Source organism: Rhinolophus hipposideros (genome assembly GCF_964194185.1).
Source record: "Rhinolophus hipposideros genome assembly, chromosome: 15".
In the NCBI taxonomy this organism is placed as follows: Eukaryota; Metazoa; Chordata; class Mammalia; order Chiroptera; family Rhinolophidae; genus Rhinolophus; species Rhinolophus hipposideros.
Window position 1 is genome coordinate 9,403,396 of NC_138061.1, and position 8,207 is coordinate 9,411,602.

Here is an 8,207-nt window from a genome sequence, read left to right on the forward strand (position 1 = left end):
CTTTGGTATAGGCTGACAAGAAAGGGTCCTAGGAACAGGCCATGCAGTCAGCTGCCAGGTTACTGAGTCCAGAATATGAATTAAATAAACCATTCTCCAATTGACTTGATAGTGTCATTATAAAGATTTGAGGGGGACCAAAGACAAGTTTAACCAGTTGATGTGGCACTAATTGGCCACCAATCAATGAGACCGCCAATCATTTGTCTTCAAGGTTAGTTAGAATCAGATAGGAAACTTATGGGGCCTGCACCTACACTCATTCTCTGTGGAGCCCTTCTTTATGGATTCAACAGACACAAAACACATTAGACAATACTGTGCAAATGGTCACACCATTGCAAAAGCAAAGTGATCCGTGAAAGAATAGCAGGTAAATGGTAAAAATATTCACCAAATAGTACAACTACCAACCAAAAGCTCTAATGATTTATATATATACTTATGTCTAACTTTTTACTACAAATTATGTGTCTACAAACCAAAAGTCCTAATTTTCTTAAATAAATCCTAAGCCACAAATCATAGAATATCAAAACAAATTCAGCAACCAAAATTCACTGAACTAAGTTAGACGTTGTTTGGTTACAAATCCTAGGATGACAAAATAAATTCCACAACAAGAATACTGAACCCTGTTGGAGCCCAAACCATTGCAGGACAGAATTACCTAGCAGCAAATGCAAAGGGTGAGTAAAATTTGGGCACAAGTGGTTCAAAAAACATGTCGGAGGCCCAAGGAATCCATGGAATGCTACCAACTGGGAGTCTTCAAAATTATTTTGGTGGAAACTGTCAAAGGATGTCAAAGGACAAGATCCATCGTTTAAAATCTGAATCTAAAATGCTGAATTTTTATTATCTACTAAAGTAAGGGAGAGTTATCCCGGTCACATGAGACTTCACTGAGCAAAGCTAACTACTGATCTACTATAATGTTTGGAAAAAGATGAGAAAGTGGGAAGATGTCCATCTTATAAATATGTCTTGTGCTGGTTTCAAATGCTGGAGTCAATTGACATCAATCTAAGAAGTGTGCTCAGCCGGGTGAGTCCACTCCCAGTTGACTGACTCTCATAGCATAAGGTGGTCATTGATTGGTTGGCTTTCAGAGACAAGCTCACTGAAGCAAATTGCCATTGATTGATTTAAAGCCAGTTCTGGTGTTTGCTGGTTACCATGGCTATAAAACTGTTTATCTTTTCTTGTGAGTTTGGGGACTTTTCATTCTCAACCTCTTGATTAGATTCACCAAGAACTACAGAGAAATAACATTACTAACTCCAAATAAATGATACCTGTCTCTTCTCCTTGTCCCTGTGCCTGGCCACTATTTCCAAAGGAAATGAAATAGACCTGGTTGGCTCGCAGTCCATAGAACCATGTTGCTTGCTTTATTGCTTCCTGTGATCTCTGGGTGATTGCAGATGGATAATAACGTCTTTCTGCTTTTTACTATGGTCTGAGGCACACTGATGATAAAATAGGTAGTTTGCGTTTTCTAGATTGATCCTGTTGCTTTCCTTGGTCAAAGGAAAACTTTTTTAACTTGTCAGTCCTCTTTGACTTCTGCAGCTCTTCTTGGCTTCTCCTAAGTAGTGGTTAGTGCGTTTGCATTTATTTTGGTGCCCCACCAATGAATATACAAGCCAGCCAATTCTGCTGCTATGAATATACCCAGCTTTTCAAAATGGGGACTTGCTGGGTGGGAAACAGGGCGTATCTAGGCAAAATAATGAAAAATACATGGCTACGTGTTTCAGTTCCTAGGGAGCGGTAGAGACGTTAAGCCCTAGGAGAGCACCAAAAGGTGAGAGTAGCATCGCCCCAAGTGACTAGTTAAGGATTCACAGAGAAGATGGAACTTCATCTGGTTCTAAAATGTCTACTACTATTTTAATAGGCAGAGAGGAGGTAGCATTAAACATGGACAACAGAGCATCCTAGAAGTCAAGGTGGAAATGCATTTGAAATATTTAAAGATAATACGGCGTGGTTCTGCTTATAGTTACTCTGTAGACCGTTGCAAGAGACCATTACTCTTTGTCTAACAAGCAACAAGCTAGATTAGCTATTGATGCAAAGTGAACTAAATTTAACTCCAGATAATGACCTTGCTTTCAGAGGAGAAAAGAAACCCATAGCCGCTCTTCTCCCTGGCCGAGCAGCAAAAGGAGGATGAATCCTCCAAAGGTGGAGGCAAAAAGGAACCAGCCAAACCTTGAATGACCTTCTACCAGGCATGTATAGCCTGGAATGACAGATTACAATTCCAGGAGCCCCAGTCCCGAGCAGGTCTGAATCTACCTACCCATTGTTTTCCATAGGTCCTCACTGAGTGTGCTGGACAGTACACTAAAAGCTGGGGGCAGAACAGAACTGAGAGCTATTTCCCCCAAGGCACAGAGGGCCTCCTCTTGCAAGAGAGCTAACCCCTGAAAGGTGGGAAGAAGAGCAAAGTAGCTGAGAAAAAACAATCCAAGATACAAAGGGCTTTCAGCCAGAAAGAACTAGGGAGGGACAGAAAGAAGAGCTGAGAGAAACCTCCCTAGGTGCAAAATGCCTAGGGTAGGATTGGAGAACAAAGTGAATTTATCTAGAAACCCAAAAAGCTAGGAGCGAACTGTAAAACAGAGAGCATCCCTATGATTAGGAAAGCTGGCAGTTCCACTGGAATAAACGAAGAGATCTCTAGGTATTATCAGTCAGATCCCAAGTCCCACGGAAGAGAATGCCCTAATCCTGATCTCAAAATATTAGAAACAAGTGGTAAACTGAAAGCTGCAAAAGCAGCCCAGACCTGGCTGATATATAGGTAAGACTGACTCCACCATCCCACTGAGCTGCCTGAAATGAGAAGGCATGTGCCCTTTCCTAGAGGTAGATTTTGTTCACTTCAGTCTGTACTGTTCTTTTATACAAAATATCTAGCACACATCAAAAAATTACAAGATGTACAAAGAAGCAAGGAAATGTGACCCTGAAAAAAATAGTCAAAAAACAGAGAGATGGTCCACAGTTGAAACTGTCAGACATGAACTTTAAAATAACTAGGACACAAATGCCGAAGGATCCAGGTAGACAACATACGAACATTCTCAAGCGTTTCATCATCTTTTGCTAATACTGTATTTCCCCGAAAATAAGACCTTATATAAATTTTTGCTCCATTAGGGCTTATTTTCAGAGGGTGTCTTATGTTTTCATGTACAACAATCTACATTTATTCAAATACAGTAGTGTCATCTTCTTCTGGAACATCGTCATAATGTACTAAATGCATCCATCCGTCTGGCTGATGATCTTAACTGGGGCTTATTTTGGAAGTAGATCTTATTTTCAGGGAAACATGGTAGTTTTTCTTCCCTTTAACTTAGGTCAGCTTCTTTATTTTATATATTTGAAAATTAATTTTAAAAATCAAACATTCTAGCAAGCCAAGGAAGATTATGCATGCTAGATCTAAGTTACTTTGGGATATAAATTAGAAATCTTTACAAGTTGCAAAGTAAAAACAACATCTGGACCATAATGTATGTATATCTGAGTTACTGTAGTGGAATAAGGATACGTCCAACCCATACTCTCCACAGCCTACATTTCCAAGGCACTGATGATTCATCTAGTCTCACATAAAGTAGCTCATAACTCTTATGAATAACTCTTGTTAAGTCTTTAAATGATACATTGGCAGTCACATAACCAGTAGTTGTGACTCTACCCAACTCTTAAACAGATAAGTTTATTATTATACGCAAATGTTTCCTCTGCTTCATGAGTGACTAACGTGCAAAAATTGCTTTCTACCTGATTTTACTTTTTGACCATGGATATATTGAGGAGCAAGATGGTCAACCATTGTCCTGGTTTTTACAGAAGAAATCATGACTTTGCAATAGTTAATTCACTGACTATACCAAAGACTCATCCATTGGCACCATCACGTGAAGACCATGTTTTCCTTCATTAAACTCCAAACTTACTGAAGGTAATATTCCAGGCCTAAGATTCTTATGTCTTCCTCACCTAAAGGCCTTTGGAAGTTTTATAACATACATCCCCCTGCTGATCAGTCAGATTTTTCTTCCAGAATTCACAAAGGTAGGTTATATTTCACTGCACACATCATCTTTGCATCTACCTTGCCTAAAAGGAATTCTTTACTTTTTATGCATCCTAAAACTCTGACGAAAAGTGTGAAATAAACACACACCAAAAAATTCTATAATCCACACGTTAGCTAAGACTTATCCTGAGTTTCGTAAGCCCTGAGAGACTGACCAGAAATATCCCTTTGTATCCAGACATCTGTCATTGGGTTCTCCCATCTCCAACCCACCCATCTTTAGACCCATCACTTTACCCCTGAGCACGCTAAAAGGTCTTCTTCACCCTTCACTTCCCCTCACTGTAGTAATCCCACAGCCATGATTGAAGATTCCTTTTTGTTTCCAGACTTTCAAAGGAAGAGTGTGGCATCGAGGAGGACAGAGAGAATGCATGAGTGTAGCTGGCGATAGACGGGGCCTGGGGTTAGAACCAGGTAACGAATCTTCCACTTTCACACTGCTTTTGATATTAAGAACCTGGCTGGGGTGGCTGGAGCTCAGAGGGCTGAGAATGAGCCTTATAGCATGCAACATGGGGACATCAGGGCTGAGTCTCTCTCCAGCTCTAACATTTCAACATTCTAAGATGCTGTTCTCTACGTGCCCTTGCTCAAAGTTTGGCATTTAGTACAGGGTTATCAGATTTAACAAATGAAAATACAAGATACCCAGGTTGCAGATCAATGACATTCTTTTTTTTTAGTATGTGCCATGCGATATTTGGGATATACTTATACTAAGTTTATACTTAAAGTACTCATTGTTTATCTGAAAAGGTAACTGGGTGGTCTGTATTTTATCTGGCAACCCCTATTTAGTGGATAAATCACTAATATAAATAATCATTAATACAGTCACCACTTACTGAGCTGAGACGAGGCCCTGAGATTATACGAATTATCTTGTTTGATGCTAACAGCCTATGAAGGAGATAAAGACAGAAGCTTCCAGAGGTGAGGTGCTGAGCTGTGCTGTGATGCCAGCACAGAAGTCTAGGGCTGACTAGCTGCATGATATTTATAGGGTATCATTTGGAAATCGCTGCAATATTGAAAATGCATCAAATAATCTTTGGGACGATATGCTCAAAACTCTGTTTGTCTTTGGGGAAAAGAACTGAGAATCAGAGATGAGAGGGAGAATTCCTTTTCACAGCTTATCTTTCATCTGTCCTGTTTGGATTTTTTTCAACAATGTACGTGGATAACCTACATAAATTTTTTTTTCATTTAAATAAAATTAAGCCCAAAATACAGATTGTTGTCATATATAATTTTGGTAAATGGCTTTTTAAAATCAACTTTAGTGCTTTGTCAATAATTGTAGCAATACCTATTATTATAAATATGTTCATTCTATTTCTTTTTGTTGGGGATGTATTTCCCCTTCAGAGCATGGCCCTCAATTAGTTACCGACCCTTAATAGACAGTCTGGCTTTCCCATCCAAGGACCTTAACGAGTTAAATATCCTCGGAGCCTCAGATGCTGCGTTTTCCATGAGCTCCACTGCCTGTGTTTCTCCCTGAGGCAGTGAACTGATCTTACTTGGATGAGTCAAGGACTCCATGGAGTAGAGCTCAGTCCCCCCACAGCCTGGGAGGAAAAATAGGAAGTCTCTCCGCCTCCTAGACCCACTGGGAAGAGCTTTGATCTGACTCTGCTGACTCCAGGAGGTCTTATTAGCGGTTCCAAAAGTCAGGTGCCACATCCCCCCAGCGTTGAAGACCAGGGTACAAGTCAAGACCCAGCGGAGTGAGCTTTACATTTTTATGGAGGAAAAGATATTTTCATGAAGAAGGAATGGTATAGTGGCAAAGTTATTTTCTCCCAAGTGGACTCCAACCCCTCCTTTCTAGTTATCTCAGACACACATTCTGGAGTCAGAGAAGAAATCATCACTTTTTTTAAAGCTTGCCACCCATCCCTCACAATTTTTGCAAAGTTCCACTCTAATTCTTAGAAACCAGATTGTCGGCATTGCGAGGGGAGGTAGATACAGGGAAGCGAGGGTTCTTTGAAGGTATTTGGGCTGCTGCTTGATAAGTTTGCATGCACGGCTCACAATTGGACGCTGCTGCTCCTTCATGCACAGTCATGAGGCGGCTTTTTGCAGCAGCAGATAATCTCTAGGCACATGCAAACGCCAGCTTCCGAGCACGCACAAGCAAGCTTCCTGCACAATTGATAAAAATTAAATCCCACCGATAAAAACAGGAATATGCAATGGTCACAAAAGCACCAAAGGGCAAAATGACAGAGAGCTTTTCATGGACCTGTATATAGTTTAGAATACGGAGTGTGCAAGGAAGAGAAAGGGAGAAGGTTAGAGCCTCTTCTAGGGACAACTGAAATCCGGAAAAGCAGACAAACGTGGACGAGATAGCTCTCCAGAAGTCTCCAGGCCAATCTTATGATGTCAGAGGCACCTTTTGGGAAGGAGACCTAGTTTCTCTCTCAGCTCTGCCATCACTTCCCTGGGAAGTACTGGGATCACAAAGGGGAAAGGAACCTACACTCCTAAGTATATTCATGACCCTCCCAAGTTCTGTCCTCTTCCCCCTGCCTTGGTTGTCATAGCACTTGCCATCACCCAACAAATTACGTATTCATTTGTCCCCCGTCTGCTTCACCTCGTGCACTCTTAATCCCCAGGAGAGTAAAAGCTTTGTTTTCTTCTCTTCAAAATCCCCAACAGCTACAACATAGTAGGTCATCCATAAATATGTGTTGAATGAATGGATTCAGCCTTTTCATTTAGTGTGCAGTCATCAAGTACCAGAGGATTTTGCTAAGCGATGTGCATACAGCTGATGAATGGATAAAATGTGGTATAGCCAGGCAATAGAATAATTTTTAGCCATAAAAAGGAATGAAGGCTCTTCCTGTAAGTGGCCTGAGGTGACCTCTGAAAATGGTTCGCTCTTCTCTTGACCCAGAGAACCCCACAAAATCATGTGAATCGAGAGGTTCAAACCTACAGTTTCATTTTAAGAACACTCGTGAAACTGCCCAGGCCACTAAAGATATACATATCTGAAAAGCCATCAAGTATCTAAAGGATGTCACATTACAGAAACAGTGTGTGCCATTCGGTTGTTACAACGGTGGAGTTGGGAGGTGTGCCCAGGCCAGAGGGGCTGGACACGGGGTCGGTGGCCCAAAAGGAGAGCAGAATTTTTACCATACATGCTTACAAATGCAGAGAGTAATGCTGAACTTAAGGGGTTAAATGTAGATTCTCTGGCCATGGAGCACATTCAGGTGGACAAAGCTCCCAAGATGCAGCAGAGAACTTACAGAGCTCCGGGCAGGTTAACCCACACGTACATGAGCTCCCCCGCCACACTGAGCTGACCCTCACTGAGAAAGGGCAGATTGCCCCCAAACCAGAAGAGAAGACTGCACAGAAGGAAAAGATCTCCCAGAAGAAACTGAAGAAACAAAAACTCATGGCCCGGGAGTAAACCCAGCATCAAATAAATGCTCATAAAAGTTAAAAAAAAAAAAAAGGAATGAAGTATGGATGCCTGCTTACTACAACATGGATGAACCTTGAAAATACTATTTAAAGTAAAAGAAGCCAGGCACAAAAGGACACTTATTGTATGATTCCATTTCAATGAATTGTTCAGAATAAGCAAATCCATAAAGACGGAAAGGAGACTAGATAAGTGGTTGTCAAGGGCTGGGGGTTGAGGGGATGGGAGGATGGCAGGTGATGGCGAAAAGATACAACGTTGTTGGTTTTTAAGCTGATGAAAATGTTCTCAAATTTATTGTGGTGATGGTTGTACACCTCTGCAAATAGGCTAAAAACCATTGAATTGTACATTTTAAATGGGTAAATTGTGTGATACGTGGATTATATCTCAATAAAGCTATTACAAAAATAATAAGCCTGACCATATCAACACACCAAAATGCACACTCCTGCCTTTCTTTGCTCTTCACCTCCCAACAAATTTCCTTTTCTAGGCAATTTGCCTTTTCTAAGAGAAAAGCTAAAAGAGAGTAAAGGGGGTCAAATACCTGGTGATGGAAGGAGAGCCGACTCTGGGTGGTAAACACACAATGCAATGTATAGATGATGGACTATA

At 41.0% G+C, this 8,207-nt stretch overlaps 1 pseudogene across 1 annotated transcript; it reads left to right on the plus strand.

The window, feature by feature from the left end:
- The first annotated feature begins 7,021 nt into the window (after nucleotides 1-7,021).
- LOC308508169 (large ribosomal subunit protein uL22-like) lies at nucleotides 7,022-7,574 on the plus strand (annotated as a pseudogene). Its single transcript has one exon. The product of its transcript is annotated as a large ribosomal subunit protein uL22-like (transcript).
- The last annotated feature ends 633 nt before the right edge of the window (nucleotides 7,575-8,207 follow it).